At 57.6% G+C, this 18,034-nt stretch overlaps 1 protein-coding gene across 2 annotated transcripts in view; it reads left to right on the top strand.

Annotated features, from left to right (window-relative positions):
• Window positions 1-731: 731 nt before the first annotated feature.
• Window positions 732-18,034, top strand: part of GTF2IRD1 (GTF2I repeat domain containing 1) — a 95,657-nt gene continuing 78,354 nt past the window's right edge. The window contains exons 1-2 of one of the 2 annotated variants that reach the window (XM_032459515.1): window positions 732-1,091; window positions 4,336-4,395. The gene's annotated coding sequence lies outside the window, so the exon portion shown is untranslated. The remainder of the gene's footprint in view (window positions 1,092-4,335; window positions 4,396-18,034) is intronic. The other variant, XM_032459514.1, reaches the window with a different exon arrangement.

Below are 18,034 nucleotides of genomic sequence, written 5' to 3'. Positions count from 1 at the left end.
CCTGGTCTGTGAACCTGCCCACTGTGTCCAGCATAGCAAGGGCCCAGCACAAGGCTCAGGGCACTGTGGTGAACCACCTTGTGATGAATTAAGATGCGCGGCTTTGGAGAGGCTGGGAAGCGTGCTCCTGATTACGTAGAACCGCAGGAATGGTTGGGCAAGGGGGTGGCAAAAGCCTAGGTCGGGGGATCAGAAGCAGGGCTACCCAGACAAGATGGGACCTGGCGTGTCCAATTGGATCTGCATGTCACTGCCTTCCTTCCTATCCCAGGGGACAAAGGCTGAAAGAGGCACCTGGGCCAAGCCACTGGGAAATAACCTGGTCACGGTCGGGATGACCAGCCGCCCCACTTCAGTTTCCCCAGCGCACGCCGGGCTTACGGTGACTTTGGGCCCTGGCGTCTCTGGGGATCCTCCCGGCGCCCGCTGAGTGACCTTGACCCTCGGGCCGGGCTCCTGAGCCCGGGTCTCCCTGACCGAGCCATGGCTTTCTAATCCGCCCTGGCCAGCGCTGGGGAGGCGGAGGGGCGTCGCAGGCAGCCAGGGGGCGCCGAGGCCGCCCCTCCCGCAGGCCCCCCTGGCGGCGGGAGCTGGGGCGGCGCGCGCTCGGGGCGCGGGGCGGGGGCGCGGCGCTCCCCCCGCGGTGCCCAGGCCGGGGCGCGGGGCGGGCCGGGCGGGCTAATCCCGTATGTAAATGGCAGCCAATGGAGGGTGGTGTTGCGCGGGGCTGGGATTAGGGCCGGGGCGAATGGCTGGCAATCTTACTGGGATTACAGAACAAAGAGCCTCCCTGCGCTCCCGCTCTCGGCTCCGCTCCCCGCGCCGCGCCCCGCCCTCCGCCGCAGCCCGCGCCGGGGGTGGGGGCCGCCGAGCGCCAGCCCCCCGGCCGGCCCGAGAGCCCCCGCCGGGCCCCCTCCCCGCCCCGCGCCCCGCTCTCCTCCCGCCCGCCCCCTCCGCCTCTCCGCGCCTCCCTCTGCCTCTCCTTCCCCCATTCTCCCGGATTAATTAAGGAGGCAGCGGCAGGAGGCTGAGTCCTGGCCGCGGGCCGGGGCCGGGGCGCCGCTGGCAGGAGCGCTTGGGGATCCTCCAAGGTAGGAGAAACTTTTGCGGGGGGCGGGCGCCCGGGCCATTCTCCCCTCTCCTCCCACCCCAGGGGCCCCCGCCCCTCCCCCTCAAGGTGTTACAGATTCTGGGTCCGGCTTTTGGGTGCCTTGGGAGGCACGTGACTGGGATTATAATTCGGGCCGGGGGAGGGGAGGGACGGCTGCCCCCACCTGCCGGGAGGGGGTGGGAGCTGGGAGCTGTCACCCCTCCTGGCCTTTCCGGAGGTGGGGGGCGCCCCGGGCGGGCAGCGGGCGCCCGCAGGCTGCTGCAGTTGGCGAATGAGGTCAGTTGTGCTGCCCAGGCAGCGGGCGCCAATGTGGGAGCGGAGGGGGCTGGGAAGGCGATGGCCCCCGCCCACCAAGCCCCCCCATCTCCGCCTTTTTTGGGCTTGGCCGTCTCCTGGCCGGTGCCCCCCACTCACAGGCTGAGTTAAACACAGCTAGTACTGCTCCAGCACAGTGGTTCCTGTTGGGGGTCCTTGGGGAGGGGGCTGGCCTGAGTGGTGGCAGCTGAGCCCCTGGTGGAGTGGGGCGGGGGAAGGAGACTCAGAGGATGGCATGAGGGGTCACAGAGGTTTCAGAGGAGCAAGTTGGGGATGTCATGCCTGTGGGTGGTCTCTTGAGTTCCTGCAGATGAGTGGGGAGGCCCCTGAAGCTTCCCAGGGTGCTGGATGCCCACTCCCCATCCTGAATCTCTGGAAATGATGGGCTCCCCGGCTCTCTTGGGCTCCCCAGCCCCAGCCTGTGGCCAGGGAGAGGGGCGATGGCCTGGGCCCAGGACAGGGGAACTGTGCAGCTGAGAGTTCCGCCCTCCTGACATTGCGGGAGAGGGCTGAGCTGTAGACTTCTGGCCCTGTGACCCAGGCACCCAGGACTAGAACTGGGGTGGGAGGCACCTGTGTCCCCATCATAGCCCAAGTGAGGGAGCTTAGCATGTCCGGGTCTCCTTGCTGGGCATGTAGGGGAGACGCTGGTCTTGCAAGGAGTCCGGTACTGGTGATGTGGGGTTTGGGGCAGGCCTGGACAGCTTCTAGAGGAGTGGGCATTTGCAGAGGCTTCTCTTACTGCTTGTAGCAGAAGGAAGGGGTGGCCTTAAACTGCCCTGACGCCTCAGGCTATCATCTCCCTCTGCATGTTTGGTTGCCCCATTGCTAGATCTGCTGCTCCCCAGTACTGGCCTGGGGCCTCAGGGCTTGGGAGGTGCCTGGGAGCAGCCCATTTATTTCAGCAGCGTCATTTCCAAAGGGAAAGGGCATCGGCATTGATTATTTATTCGGAGTGGGAGGTGGTGGTGTCTGGGAGGCTGGTGGCTGCTGGCAGGGAGGGCTGGGTGCAAGGACAGCAAGGAAGGAGGCGGTCAGGTGGCCGTCAGGAGTGGGGCCCAGGGTGGGGGAAGTAGACTCTGACCTCTTCTGAGCAGAGACCTGCCGACCAAGGGGGCAGGATGTCGGAACCTTCAACCTGCTTTTGGGATGTGGGAAGCTTAAGACCACACCCCATTCGGTACCCTGCTCTGAGGGTGACCTAGAAAGTTGTGGCTCTGACTCAAAGGGTCCCAGAGGACCCCAGCGGAAGAAACGAGGAAGAGTTGGGACTCTGCGGCCAATCGTTGCTGGCTCATTTAAAATGTGGGAGGATGCAGGGCGAAAGGTTGCAAAACTGGGTCTTGAAGATACCATTGTAGGGACATGCTTAACCTACTTAAGAAGACTGTTCTCTAGATGCTGGAGGAAGGGTCATTTATTTGCAACGTGCTTCATCTGTTCGTTTAAGGCAGTCTCCCAGAGCTGGCTAGCCTTCTGACACGGTTCCAGTTGTCAGTGTTTGATGCTTGGAGATAGTCTGAGAGGCAGACGTAATAATAGGGGTCTCGAGGCAGCTGTTCCTGCAGCCTCCTTGTCTCCGGCAGCCAAGGCATCCCCTGTTTGGTAATGGCCTGGTTGTTGGAGACTCCAGGTAAGGATCTCAGGGTGATGTGGTGACTGCATGGGGCTCTCATGTCCTAAGCATGACCTTGGAACCACAGAGCACATCTCCTGGTCCATCCTCATTCCGGGTTCTGGTTCATGTCCTCTGGCTCTCATCTGTCCATCCACTGCCTTCTGGGCCCACTCTTTGAAACCTCCTAGCTTGCAGTTTTCCTGAATGGCCTTTCCATGTGCTGTTCCTCTTACCTCAAAAGTTCTTCCCACCTGAGGGGGTGTGGGCTTCCTTGAGTGTTCCCACCTGGTTAGGATGTGAGAATAGGGGTTGTTGAATTTGCCTTTTTCCCCTCCTCTTTCAGGGCTTAGCTGGCTGTCATGTCCTCAGGCTGGAAGCTGTCCTAGGAACATCCCCAAGACTGGCCAAGGTGCCACCTTTGTGTCCCCATGACATCCTGTCCTTCCTCTGTCCCAACATTGATCTCACTGAAGAGTTACAGGTCCCAATTGCACTGGGGACAAGGCAGGGACTGAGGCTTGCTTTTGATTCCCTGGTGGGAGGGCTGGTCCCCTAATACGTACTGAGTGAATGAAGTCCTGCTCCAGGGTCCAAATTGCTAAGCAGACGCTCTCCTATTGTTCCTAGATTCCCATCTCTGGGGCAGGTCTCCCACAATGGTAGGAGTCCCAGGGTCTTTCCCTGAGATTCCTGCCTCCCATCCTCCAGGAGGCTCCTCTCCCCGTTACCCCAGCCTGTGTCTTCCCCTAGACCTGAGCCTGGGGCTTTGCTCCCCGAGTGCCCTCCATCTGGCTTCTCTTAGTTGTCTGGCTCTCTCTCCATGATGCCCGGCTGCCAGGGACACAGCCACGTTCCTTGGCACAGGCCAGGAGCGTATCCCCAGCCCCATGGGGCCTCAGGGGGCACTGAGAACAAGACCTGCAGGGTTAATCCCCCGATCTTGGAGAGCAGAGTGAGACCCAGGGCTCAGGATCTCCTGGGAGGCTGGGGTCCTGTGAGATGTGAACCCTTGGGGAGACTGGAAAGGAATTCCCGGCAGGGATTCACAAGCAAGGGCGGAACATGGGGAGGACTGTTTCATGTGGGAGAAGTGGAGGAGATAAGCCTGCTTCGGAGACAGCAGAATGTCACCCCTATGGTGACAGGGTGACAATGGAGACTTCCGGGTGTAGGTGTGGGGGTGTCCAGGTGAGTCTCCAGGGAAGCCGGCTTCACTAGGCACCCAGGTTCCTCATTTGCAGGGATGTCTGGTTGGGACCATGTCACTGCGGTTGATATTTTGTCATTTCAGACTCAGTGCGGTGGGTTATGACTGATGGCAGCAAAGGGGTGAGCCCTGTCCACTTTTGGGGTGAGTTCGGTTTCCTGAATGAGCTGGGTGAGGCTGAGCTTTCTCCAGACGTGGGCTTGGGGTGACTGGTGAGGGGGTGGTGCCAGGCAGGGAGCAGAATCCTCATTCCAAACCCCCTTCTTCTTGGTCCCGAGCTGGGCCTGGCTGACCCAGAGCTATTTGTGTGCCCACCTGTCTCCCTCCTTCAGGACCACTTGCTTCGGGTTGCCGGATTTAGCCAATAAAAATAGGGACACCCAGTTAAATTTGGATTTCAGATAATGCAGTGCTGGGGACATAAATTATACTAAAAATTTACTTGTTTACCTGAAGTTCAGACTGAACTGAGTTGGGGGGGTCTTGTGTTTTATCTGGCAACCCTCCAGCTGCAGCCTGTGGGCAGTGAGACTGTTGGGGGCTGGGGAGGGACTCAGGGTGTGGCTGGGGCCAGGAGTTGGGGTCAGGACTCAGTCTGGAACGAGTTTGAATCGGACAGCATTGATTCTAATTTCCTCTGTTGGGCTTCCTCCAGTCTGGGGTCCAAGGGGCCAGATCTCCTATTTGGCTTGGGGGGAGGGGAATGGGCCACAAGGCCCTGTTCGCTTCCTGCCCTTGGGCCCTCCCGCAACATTCCAGGGGCCTCAGTGCAACATAGGGGCTGGGGGGGTCCTACCTCAGATGGCATGGCAACGAGGTGGTAATTCCCAGCAACCATGGGACTGTACTCACCTGGCGTCCCTCCAAAGGGGCAGCCCTCAAGCCTGTGCACAACCCAGCAAGGACCCTCCCCTGCCAGGGGTCCCAGAGGCCAGATCTCCAAGCCTCGAAGAGGGAGCGTCAGAGAAATAGCCTCCCAGTGCTCAGGCCTCCCTCTGCAAATCTTGGACTGCAGATCGTAATTTGGCTCTGATAGGGTGTCCCCGGCAACTTTCCTGTTCCTCCCAACATCTCATAATATGACTTATGGACACCAGTGGCACAGAAGACCCTGAACACCAGGGCTTCCCAAACTGGGGATCTTTGAGCACCTGCCATCCGCGTTAGGACCCTGGTCTGGGCCATGTGCTCATATGTGAAGTGGCGATGATGCCCCCTGTCCTGCCTGACCCCCAGGGTGGTGCTGTGGTAGGGCTCCCTGGGGGTGTATGTGGGTCACCCTGGTGCAGGTCTGGAGTGGAGACGAGGTGGGAAGCCAGAGGTGAGAGGTCCCAGCTGGAGGGCTTGGGGTCCTGGGCAGCTCATAGGTGCCCGGTCAGGTTATGTGGTTGGGGGAGGAGGGCCAGCTGTGAGCTGGGGACAGCTGGGACCATGTCTCCCTCTGGCCTGTGGCTGGAGGAGACCCTTCAGGCTATTCCTTTCCTGGAAGCTTAGGTGGGGCCAGGCCTCCTGCTGGTGGGGTCTCGTAGTGTCTCAAGGTGTGCTTTCTGGCCCTTGGCAGAACTACCATGTGGAGGGGCCTGTATCTGTCCAGCCATCCATCCTTCTGTCTGTCACTCCACAAGCTGGTGTGAGACTTACGGAGGCACCAGGTCTGCAGGGTCTCGGGTTCTGGTGTCCAGCTTTAGGCTGGCATGTAGGAAGGGCTCACTTCTGTGCATTATATATATATTGTAGAAGGATAAACAGTGTCTGGTGACAAGCCTGGGTCTGAAATGTGCCGTCCAAAGAGCTCGACCAAGACATGCATTCACATGACCAGAGCCCCTATCAAGACAGAACGTTCCATCCCCGCCAAAGTTCCCTCAGGCCTGTATGCAGCCAGCCCCTCCCCCAGGCCCTGGCAACCACTGGCCCATTCTCTGTCTCTATAGCCTTGCATCCTCCAGAGCATCGTGTAAACACAGTCACACAGTATGCAGCCTGAGTCTAGCTTCTTTCACTCCTCCCAGTGCTTTGTTGAAGCATCAGGAGCTGGTTCCTTTTGGTGGCTGAGTAGTATTCCCCTGCATGGATATGTCACAGAGCTCTGCTGCTCTCCTGGCGGAGAAATTCAAGGCCTGCCAGTTTGCTGAGCTGTTCTCTGGCTTAGGGCCACCCAGAGGAGGGGGCACCTTTCCTCACATTCACCAAGGCACTGCCTACACCACATCCCCACCCCCACTGAGAGCCGACCCTGAGCCAGGATCGCTGCACACTTCTGTCCGCAGAGCTGGAATTTCATCCTCCGTTTCTGGTGACTAATACAGACGGCGAGCTCCTGATGAAATTACACCTGCCTGCGGCTGCCCTTAGGACTGCAGTCCTCGCCTGCCACGCAAGTGGGCTCCGGAACAATGGATGCTCCAGAGGCAGGGGGCAGGCCTGGAGGGACAGGAGCTGTCTGCCCTGTGGTGTTCACCCACCTCTGTGTGCCCCATTCCCCAGGGAGTCTGGGGGTCCTCAGCAGTAAGGCCCTGGTCTCCACTTGTGCACCTGTATAGCTTTAAGTAGAAATTCCGTGTTTTCCTGAAACACGGACAGGACTTCTTTGGGAAGGATATGGAAGGAGGGCAGTCAGGAACATAATTTAGAGTCAAACAGAATGGGGCTGTGTGACCTTAAGTGATTGCTACCACGTCTCTGTGCTTTGGTGTGGTCGTCTGTGAACAGGAGAACAGAGGATCTGGTTTGCAGGGCCAGGGCAAGACTCAGCTGGGGTCATATGAGCCGCTGGGCTCCCACAGAGCGTGGGGCCCCCGAAGGGGAGGGAGTAGGGACATTTGGGTCTCCCGCTCCCTGTGTCCCCCTCTGAGCTGCTGTAGGGCCACTTTCCTCCAAGTTACCTGTGAGGGCTGTAAGTAAAAGATTGGGTGACAGACATCTGAGATCCCCTGCTGGCTGTGGCCAGTCTCCTGAGTGTTGTGTGAGCAGCACTGAGATTTCGGTTGGTCATGGAATCTTCTGGTCGGGCCGATCCCACTCTGCCACCTGCTTGCTGCCTGTGGCTTGGATGGCTGCCTGGTCGGCTGCGCCTCAGTTTGACCATATAGAAAACAGAGGAGCCGCACCTTGTGGGCTCACAAACAGCCATGCCTGAGTGAAGGGGGACCCAAGAAGAGCTCCTGGGTCCCCCAGAGGTTGTGACTTCCTAAGGAAAGAGAGCACTGTGGGTGACAGCAGGATGGCCTGCATGAGTGTCTTGAGATTTGGCTTTTTTTTTTTTTTTTTTTTTTTTTGATGGAGGTACTGGGGATTGAACCCAGGACCTCGTGCATGCTAAGCGTGTGCTCTACCACCAAGCTATTTCCCTTCCCCTTCCCAATTTGAGGGTTTGAACTTTGTTTTTTTGTGTGAGGAAGTAATTGACTTTTCCTGATGAGCCTCCCTACCTCCACGCCTTGGCCCCTTGTCTTCAAAGGCTGGACCCCTGAGTCCCACCCTTTGGCTGTACTCAGTGGAGGGAGTGGCAGGCTAGCCCTGTGCAGATGGGCCCCTGAGTGCTTCTGCCTGGCTCCCTGGAACAGACAGGACCCCTGCCCGCCCGCCCACCCAGCTCCAAGGTGGTCCTGGCGGGCTCCAGGGGGGTCTGGTGACTGGGCCTGTCTGGTGTCTCATGTTTATCCAGGAGCTGGTTTTTCAGGTGTGGCGACTTTCAGCAGAGAGGCCCAGCTCGGGAGAGGTAGGCCCTTTGGGAAGGAGCTGGTTGCCCCTGTTCTCCGTGTGTACCCTGGTTTTCAGCTGGGGGTGCAGCCCTCTGAGTGGGTGGGCTAACCACATCCTCCCTCTGATCCTGGTCCATCACCTGCCCAGGGCCAGTACTACTGAGACACTGTTCTCAACACATCCAAAGGAGAGATGCTCTTGGTTGCCCTGGGTTGGAGGCCCAGTGCCCCTTTTTGGGGGCTGGCTCCTTTGGCTGCCTCAGGGTTTCCCACTTCCCAGCAGGGGACCCTGAAAAGTATCAGGACCTTTGAAGCCAGACAGACAGAGGTTCCAGTCCCAGTTCTATCGCTGACCTGCTGTGTGGCTTCAGGCAAGCAACTTTACCTTTCTGAGCCTCATGTGAACAAAGGAGCATGGTTCTCCTTGCCTGGCAAGGTTCTTGCAAGGATCCGTGTTTTCATTTGGGAGAAGTTGGTCCCCATCCCAGTGAAGAGTGTTTTCTCAGCTTGTCATAGGACAGTCCCAGAGGCTGGCCCTAGGAGAGCCCCAGGCCTGCCCAGAGGGGACCTGGATGCCATCATTCCTTGCTGTGCTCTTAACCTCCTCTGCCCATGGAGCATGGGCTGTGCCGTGTCTGAGTTTGTTTCTGCAAGCTAGGAAAACCCCAGGGGTAGAAGCAGTTAGTCCTCTTGGCCCATCGACCTCTCAAACCCTTGGAGCGGGTGATCAGGCATCAGAGATGCCAGGCCCTGCCTTGGTGCTGGGTTACCCAGGGGTGTGGGCCCTGTGGCTGGATTCTGGAGACAGACACACTCCCCGGTGGGGGCAGCCTGCAGGAGGTGACTGGAGGACAGGTGGGATTCAGAAGGCTGGGTGGGCACTCTGGGGTGGGGGTTGCAACGGAGTGAGTAAGGTCCAGAGACAGGCAGTGACACTCCAGAAGTAGCAGGGCCTTCCATGGGGACCAACTTGGGGCCTTGTGTTGGGTCCAGGTGAAGACCTTCATCAGATGGCCTCACTCCCAGCCAGGGCATGGCCAGGCCCTGCCTGCTTCAGTGCCAGCCGTGATGCGCTTCACCGTTTTCTAGAATGTACTGTGTTCCATCTTGCTTCTCCTTCGAACACGTTTTACTGCTCCCTGTCCATTTCATTGGGCCAATTGTTGCAGGCCTCAGCTTGGATGTCACTTCTGTCGGGAAGCCTTCCCTGATGCCCCCTCCTGCGTCCGTGTTGGATGCCCCTCCTTTGCTCCTGCAGCACAGCCCTCGCTACATTCTGTGTTCCAGCTGCCCTTGAACTTGTCTGTTGCCTTTTCTTGGGTCAAGGCTGTGCTGCCTTGTCCGTCCGTATCCCTGCCCCCAGCTCCCTGCCTGGCACAGTGAGCACCCAGGACAAACTTGTTAAGTGAATTAGAAGCAAGCTGGGTGTTGGGGCAATCGGGGCGGGGCCTTGGAAGGTCAAGGGGCTTTTTCCACCCTTCGATACCAAGTCTCACCAGCTCAACTCCATCCTCCCCAGAGGCAGCCAGAGGGTGGTGGGTGATGGTGGTGGTTGGTGGGGGAGCACCGTGTCTTCCTGTGGCTGGTGCAACCCAGTTTGGGGGAGTTCCCCCTCCATGAAGGGCAGCTGGTGTGCGTGGAGAGAGCACAAGTGTGAAGCCTCAGAATAGTTAGCCCCCTGGGCTATGTAGACACACACACTTATGTACATACATGTGTGTGTACGTCTGTGGGGTGTTCCGGAAGCTGCTGGCGGTGACTGTGTCCAGTAACTTGACGTTTAGCTGGATCCTGACCACCAGCCTCAGACAAGTCCTGCCCGGTGTGCAGAGCCCCCTCTGGTCCCGGCTGGTGGCACAGGGACGAGTCCATCAGTTAAGAGTGCATTTGGCTCCAGGTAATAGGAAACCTGACTACAGAGGCACCAGCAAAGAGGGGTTTACATATTCCGCACAAGAAAAGCCGGTGGGTAGGTCCTCGGAGCCTGGGGTCGGGGCTCAGCGGTACCTTTAGGATTTTATTTTTTCCTCTCTAGCATGTGGATTTTTTTTTTTAATTTGAAAACTGTATTCTTTCAAATGTACACTTCAATGTGTTTTCGTATATTCACAAAGTTGTGCAGTGTTCGCCAAAGTCTAATTTCAGAGCATTTCATCACCTCCAAAAGAAATCCTGACCCGTTAAGTAGACATACACACACCTCCTGGCAGCCAGTGGGGTCTGTCTTTCAGGATGGCTGACGTGACTTCTGCTTAGGACTGGGGCCCGGGGCTTCTGCAGGGGCACCCTCCTCCCTCCCCTACTCCTGTGCCTCCTGGATGGTGTGCCCCGAACTCTTAGAGCTGAAGGGGCCTCAGAAAATGTTGACCTCTTTTCCTTTTCAGATGTGGAAACTGAGGCCCAGGACTGGGAAGACAGTTGGTTAAGGTCCCAGAGTTAAAAGAATCAAGATCTGAAAGCCACATCTCATGACTCTTGGTCCAGGGCTTCCTGCCCTCCTGCAGCCACTCTGGTCTGCCTGTTCCGGGAGGCTGGGTGGGCGCATTGAGGCAAAACAGCTGACGGAGGTTCTGGAGCAGACCGCGGTGGATGGGGGCCTTAGGGATGTGGGAGTGATCAGGGCATTGGAAACACCCCAGATGAAGAGAGGGGAAAGTCCGCAGTAGGACATAGTGGCTGTCGATTCTGTTTGGAGGCAGGTGGCTGTTGAGTGTTTGATGGAGTATAGGCTGATGGCTGCTGGGACCAGGCAGGAGAAAGGGGTACCAATTTCTGCCCAGTGACTCACGTGCAGACTGCCCATGGCATCACCTGGGGTAACCCTCAAGCCTCATTACATATCCAGGTAAATCCCAGTAGATGCAGTCCTTGGGGTCTGTGGAATGGGTCTGATGAGCTGGAAGTACCACCTAAGGGAGAGAGCCCTGGAGGCGGGCAAGTGGGATATCTTGGGTGGTGACGCTCCTAGGCGGGTGGGCCCAGTCTCAGTGATGCAGGCCCCACATTTATCTGGTGTAATAATGAGTCACTGCCCATGTGGGCTGCGTCCACCCTCATGGTGCTGCCCAGAGCTGTCGAGGCTTCCATGAGGATGGGGGATGGAGGGCAGGTGGGTGTGGCATGGAGCTGGAGCTGGTTTTTGTCCAGGTGCCTACTGCCCACCTTGGGGAGTCAGTTCAGAGCTTTGTCGACTCCATGAGGTTTTCCTTCTGAAAGGCTTAGAGGGCCAGGAGACCGAGACCCCTCCCTGCCAACGTGCACCTCTGCAGGGACAGAACTTTGGAAGGAGTGACTTTCTCATCCCAGGCTTCAGACAGGGTTTCGCTGGGGGCATGAAACCAGTGCCTCCTTGCTCCCGTCTTCTTGGCTCAGAGCCTGCTGCTGCATTCATGGGGGTCAGACTGGGCGATCCAGAGTCTGGGGTCTACAAGGAGGGCTGGCAGCTCCCAGAATTCTCTTTTGCTGTCTCCACAACTCACCCCAACATCCTGGAAGGCCCACAATCTTGGCAGTGCAGGACCCTTCCCAGCAACCTCTGCCCTGTTTTTGGTTCAGAAAGTGATATCTCCATGTCTGTGGGGTCCCTTCTGGTTGTCAGGACCTATGATGCCTCCAGGAAGCCCACCTTGGGCCTCACTACAACACCAGAGAGGAGGCCTGGCCCCTGTCCTGAAGCCCCTCGCTCTCTGGAGGGAGGCAGAAAAGATAGTTTGAAATAATGAACCATGGGAGAACCGCTCAGCCTTTCTGCAAGTATCTGCACGTGAGTCACTGGGCAGTGAGCCGTGTTTGGGGCTGCTTAGGGGAAATGTGTGTCGGGGGAAATCAGGTGCTTGTTGCTCCTTCTGGCAGACTTTACTTTGAAACTGGCCCCTAAGTCTTCCTGCTGTGTGACCGGGGCAAGTTACTCAGCCTTTCTGAGCATCCATGTGCTTGGAGGGTTGTAGCAGGAGATGAAGAAAGGATGCTAACAGCACAGCACTGGGTGGTCACATATGGCTGCTGATGGCTGTAATGTGACTGAGGCTTCTTGAAAAAGTGGGGTTCAGCCAGGCCCAAGGCCAAGGTGAGATTTGGATAAAAAGGCTCCGTTGGGACCTGGCTCTCACCTCCCACCACTGCTCTGTGAGGGAAGAAGGGGCAGAGTGTCAGGGATGCCTCTACTGGGGGAGGAGACTGAGACCCAAAGAGAGGAAGCAGGTTGCCCAGCGTCACACAGCCCCAGTAGATGGCAGATCCTCAACTACACGGATCTCCCGAGAGTTGGCCCCATGCACGCACCTGAGACCGTGGGCTTTTGGTGGGGAGCTGCCTGTCAGCAGTGGTTGGGCCCTAGGGAAGGGATGGTGTAGCCTGGGCTGGGCTCCTCCAGGTCCCCGTCCTGGTGTTGGGAGAGAAAAGCCGGCATGGGTCACTTTATTGAATCCCCTGGCCAGAGCTTTGGGCAAGGCCTGGCTTGTCCCTGGTGGATCGAGGTAGCCAGGCTCACCTTGCCAAAATGAGGGCCGAGGTGGGGGCAATACGTTTGGAGAAGGAAATGGGGTGTGTGCACCAGCCTGAGTGTGCACGGGAGAGGAGGGCCAGGGAGCAGAGCGGGAAGGTGGCCTGGAGTGCTCGCTGTCCCAGAGTGCTGTGTAATGGTGGGCAGGTCACCTCCATGCTGGGCCTCGGTTGTACAGCGTAGGACGGATGACAGTCTGTGTCCTGCCTCCCTCCCAGAGTGCAGGGGCCTCAGAAGTGATAATGTGTGAAAGCTGTGAGCAGGGAAGGGGTGATTGGTGTGCCCCTGTGTGGGCCTGTGACTGTCCAGCCACAAAAGAATGCGTGTCATCCCCTGGGGACCTGGCTATTAATGTGAACCAACCCCCTGCTCCTGCAGCAGGGTGGGAATTCACCCCCCCCACCCCCAGGATAGACCATGTGGCCCCCTCTTCCCTGTATGGTGGTGTTCCTTGCCTAGAGCACAGTGGGTTTGCAAGAAATACTTAAATATTTATGAAAGGGATGAATGGGGCTTGGGGCACCTGCAGGTGTCAGCCGTGACGTGTGTGCGCATGTGCGAACAGAGAGTACGAGGACAGGGCAGGTGGCAGGTGCAGCTGCCAAAGACCTAGTGAATGGACATGTGAATGGAGATGGTCTCCTCTCATGTGTAGGTCACTATTTATATAACCTTCGATGCAGGGAAGGGTACAGCTCAGTGGTTGAGTGTGTGCTTAGCATGCACGAGATCCCCATTACCTCTGTTAAAAAAATGATGATAAAAATAAATAAATAAACCTAATTACCTCCCCCCTAAAAATATATACATGTATGTATAACCTTCGACTTCTCTTTCCTTACCTGGGAGCTCTGGGCAGGGACTGGGCCTGATTCACCCCAGTGCTGGGTCTGGGTCTTCACGGGTGCAGTGAAAATACTCGCACTCACAATTAATTGGCGTCCCACAGCATCCCTCAGGTGGGTGCGAGGCCAAGGCGGGCGGGCGGGCCCAGGACTGGGACTGAGGAGCCCTTGGAATCGGGAGGGAAGGAGGAGAGGGTCCTGGAGGGTGTGGTGTTGGGATTTACAGGAGCAAGAACAAATGAGGGGGCGGAGGGCATCTGGGTCGGGGTGGGGCCTGTGGGCAGGCCAGAAATGAGGAAGGGGTGTGAGAGGGACTGTGATGAGTGCTCTGGACTAGATCGGGGCAGGTGTGGACGCTGAGGAGCGGTCGTGGTGGTCCTTCCATCTGGGGCTGAGAACTTCTAGCCCAAGTTCCCAACCTACAGGTGGGGGAACTGAGGTCCAGAGAGGGGTGGTGCCCAGGCTCCATGCTGTACTTCAGGGTGACCTCTGGAGTTAGAAGCCAGGTTCTTCCCTGGGACCCTTGCCCCCCACCCCTAGTGGCTCCGAGCCCATGGCACCAGGTTGAGTAGAAACCAGTAACTGGGGGAGGGAGGGAGCGTGCCGGCTCCGGAGGGCTGGGCCGGGTTGCCAGTTGGGGTGGGGGCCGGGAGCCAGCGCCCGCACCGGGATTAGCTCACCCACAAGTGATTAGCTCTTTTCCGCCCAGCCTTTTCCCGACAAGAAAGGGCCTGGTGCTCCTCTTCCACATCGCTCATCCTTCTGAGAAGGCCTGTTTACGTCTGATGAAGAGGCTCTTAAGAGACACGCTCGCCCCAGGGGCTGGCGCTGCCCCAGTGCTGGCTTCTTCCCACCACCTCCTGACACCCAGCCCCAAGCTCTGCAGATGCCTAAGAACCAAGACATATTTACACACCACGCAGGTGAGCTGCCCAGGGGCAGCCAGGACTGGAGGGCCGGCGGCCAGGGCCCCCTGACGCCCAGCTGAGTGCCAGGCCTGCATTTCTCATCCGGTCCCCCAGCACGTAGGGGGACAGAAGTGTCATTGTGCCGCCAGTCAGGAGAGCCGGGTGAGCTGACCTGGAGTTGATGAGACAGGGTGATGTCAGGGGAGGCAGCGCTCAGCAGGTGATGTCAGTGCAAAGCAGTTGTCACCATCATCGTGACTTCTTTAATGAGCCCGTAGGCTCTCCAGCCCCGAGCCAGATACTTTTCACATGTTATCTCACGCGTGGTCCTTGTGTCACTGGTAGCACCATTTTGCTCAGATGGAAGTCACAGGCTGGTGATAGCTAGGTAGACACCTGATTCCAGCTTCGGTTGACCCCAAAGCCCAGGCGTCTCCCCCGTCCTCATGCCGAGAGGGGCAGACGGGGCAGTAGGGGAACTCAGGCCAGCTGGATGTAGGTGTGATGAGGTTGAGAGCGCCATGGGGGGGACCATAGGTGCGCAGGGTGGTGGAGATTGGCTGAGCTTCCTTTTGCATCTCCCTTACTCTCAGACTTGGTTTCTTTTAGTGACTTGTTCATCCACCCAGCAAGTATTGCAGACTGCCTGCTTGCTGTAGTTCTGGGAGACAGCCGTGAACAAAACAAAATCCCTTCCCCCGTGCATGCACGTCCTGTTAGGGAGGCTGGTGAGACTCTGTCCACCTCCCGGCTGGCATTGGGTGCCAGCCTCTGCTGTCCTGCATACACACACCTTCCCACCCGATGGAATGAAATGGCCATGGGGTCAGGGCTCTTCGTTGTCCTGGAGTGACAGAGAGCCTAGGCATTGGGGCTCTTAGGACTGGGTCCTGAACTCAGAGGGGCCCATCTGGAAGGACCCAGGAGGCCTGGTCCCTGTGGTGAGACTGTATGTCTCCATCCAATCCCACTGGTTCCGGTTTTCTCATCCTGAAGATTGAAGCCCATTTAAGCCCTCCCACCCCTCCTCTACCTCCTTTCTCACCCAGGCCCCACATCTGCCACCCTCTTCCACTCCTCAGCCCTTTGCATCTCCTCCCCTGGGCCCACCCAGTTTGTTGCCCTGGTCCTTCTGTTCCTCTGGGTTCCTTGGCGAGCCTCCTGACCTCTGACCTCCACTCTTCTCCCCTCCCCTGATTCCCCCTTTGTCTTCAGTTTCCCTCTGATTTCTCCCACTGTGTTCTCCCTGGACCCCTCTAATCCATGATGGGCCTTTGCTCATATCTCTCAGCTCTTGTCCCTTTAGCCCAGACCCCCCCATTAAGCCCTCAGCCCTTGATCACCCACGGGTTACAGGTGACCCTCAGGGTCCCAGGCTTGGCCTCTCAGCCTCCTCTCTTCCAGCCTCCCCACTCTTCCCTGCTGGGCTGGGGGCACCATCATCCACTCCATCATTGGAACCAGAAACCCAGCTGTCACCCCAAGGGCCTCCTGGGAACACCCCCATCCACTCAGTCACAAAGCTCTGCCCTTCTCGATGATCAAATCTAGCTTCTCCATCCTGCTGCCACCATCTGCCTCAGACCTGGTTATCCCTGGCCGAGACTCTTATGGAAGCTTGGTAACTACTGGTTTGCCATCTCCAGTCCTGTCCCCTATAGTTCACCTGCCAGGACCCCCTAAACATACCTGCTTCAAACCCATTGGTGGTTCCCATCCCCTAAATGGTGACCTTCTGAGGTCCTGGACCTGGCCCCAGCAGCCACGCCCGTCTCTTGGCCCACCACTTCCTGCCCTGACTTGGCGGTTCCAGCCACACAGAGCCAGGCCGGTTCTCTACCCCATCCACCGCTCTGCTCAGGCTCCACCGAGACACGTGGGCGGTCCTGACTCGTGGTTGGGTTTCCTGGGCAGCGGGTAATTTGGCTCTCCTTCAAATGCGTATTTGCTCAGCATTTTATTCCAAGGAGGTGGGCGCTGCAGGGGGCAGGGCAGGCATCCCCCTTGTAGATGAGCAATGTCTGGGTACTGCTCTCCGGGCTGTGTTCCTCCCCTGCAAACTCCCACTCCCACGTGATGTGACCCTGGACTCAGCCCGGGTGCCATCTCCTCCAAGGAGCCTTCCCTGATTTTCCCACCTACCATCCCATACTTCTGTGTGTCACGTATTTTTGTCTTTGGCAGAAGTATTATTAACTTACAGTAAAATGCATACATCTTAAGTGTCCAGTGTGATGAGTTTTAACCTGTGTATATGCCCATGTAACCGCCACTCAAATCAAGAAGTGTCACAGTGTGTTTTAATCTCTTTTTTTCTAAGAGTCTATTTTATTGTAATCGTCCCGTCTCCTCCCAGCCTGGGACACTCTCCAGGTCAGGAGCACCTGCTCTCTGTCCCAGTGCTCTGTGGAACAAAGTGGGATGGTTTTGGGGTGTGTGCATGTGGCCATGTCCCCACATGTGTGACTGTGAGCTGGGAGTGTATGGACAGTGGCCGTGGGAACTTGTGCATTTTGAGCCTGGCTGGGGCGCTGCTGCAAGGCCAGATGCCCCCTCCTCAGCTGGGAGAGGGCCTGATCCCGATCCCCGGCCCAGGGCCTCTGCAGGGAGCAGCGGCCCTGCCGGGAGAGGCCCCTACCGGCTGGCAGCCTAGAGATTAGTCTCCAAGGCCACGATGCCAGTTGCCATAGGCACGCGGGCCCGAGTCGGGATTGCAATTTCTCATCCTGGTCACGCAGGCGGCGGCCACCCCGTCCGCTGCCAGGAACCAGGAGACAGGCTTTAAATAACAGGGAGGAAACCTGATCCCAGGGAGCTGTCTGCCCACCAGAGCCAGGCCTCCCCTCCTGCTGGGACAGGCGTGGGGGCAACCTGGACACCTCGTGCTGCCAGCGGCACCCACCCCATCTCCTCTGGGGTGGAGCCTGGGTTTGAGGGTTCCCCTCGTTGACCTGATGCCCAGAGCTCAGGCCCTAGCTCAATCTGAGAAGAGTCAGCCCACCTTCATGACCCCCTCCCCCAGCTGAGAGAGGTCAAGTCCTGCCTTCTAGAATCCAGGGCTTCCCATGGCCAGGCCCCAGCTTCTCCTCCTAGAAGGCAGGAGGCCTCCTTCCTTTTCCCAAGAAGCAGCAAGATGCCCTTTGCCTGAGCCTGGGCTGCTGTCCTGTCTCCGGGGGTTGGGCAGCGTGTGGGTTGGTTATTCTTACATTTTTTTTCTTAAAGAAGGAGGTTTCTGTTAATTCTTTCCAAATTGCAAAAGTCATACTTCTTCTCTTAGATCGTTTACAAAACGCAGAGTAATAGAGGGGAGAAGGTCACTCATGGATCCCGCCCATCAGATGAAATGTCGGGAGTCTCCACCCCCAGCGTTTCCGCCCGTATTTGAGGTCGATCGTCTGTACGACGCTGGTGCCTGTGGGGCACTTGGGTTGCCTGTTGTTTCCCTTTTTCGTGTGTGGCATGTGTCTTTACACATAGGACATGGTTTGGTGAAACACCTTTGTATGTAAGTCTTTGTGTTTTGGGTAATTTTCTCTGGGTAAATTGATAAAAGAACTGAGTCAAAGGGTGGGAACTTGGTTAAACCTCTGGAGACGTGTCAAGACAACTTTCTTGTCTGCTTCGTAACTAGGGATCCCAAACCTGTCTTTTTAAAAGTTTTTATTGAGAGGAAAAAAAGAGCTATTTATTATGAGTCAACAGCTTGGTAAATTTTTAAAGAAACCAAGTCACCCAGGTAAACTACCCAGCTCAAGGCCAGAACGTTCCCAGCCCCCCCCAGAAAGCCCCCACCACCCTCCTGTCTAACCACGGCCCGGCCCTGCC

The sequence above is a fragment of the Camelus ferus genome, chromosome 18, assembly GCF_009834535.1.
Source record: "Camelus ferus isolate YT-003-E chromosome 18, BCGSAC_Cfer_1.0, whole genome shotgun sequence".
Lineage (NCBI taxonomy): Eukaryota > Metazoa > Chordata > Mammalia > Artiodactyla > Camelidae > Camelus > Camelus ferus.
Note: the sequence above shows the minus strand (reverse complement) of the source record. Positions and strands in the feature narration are given on the sequence as shown.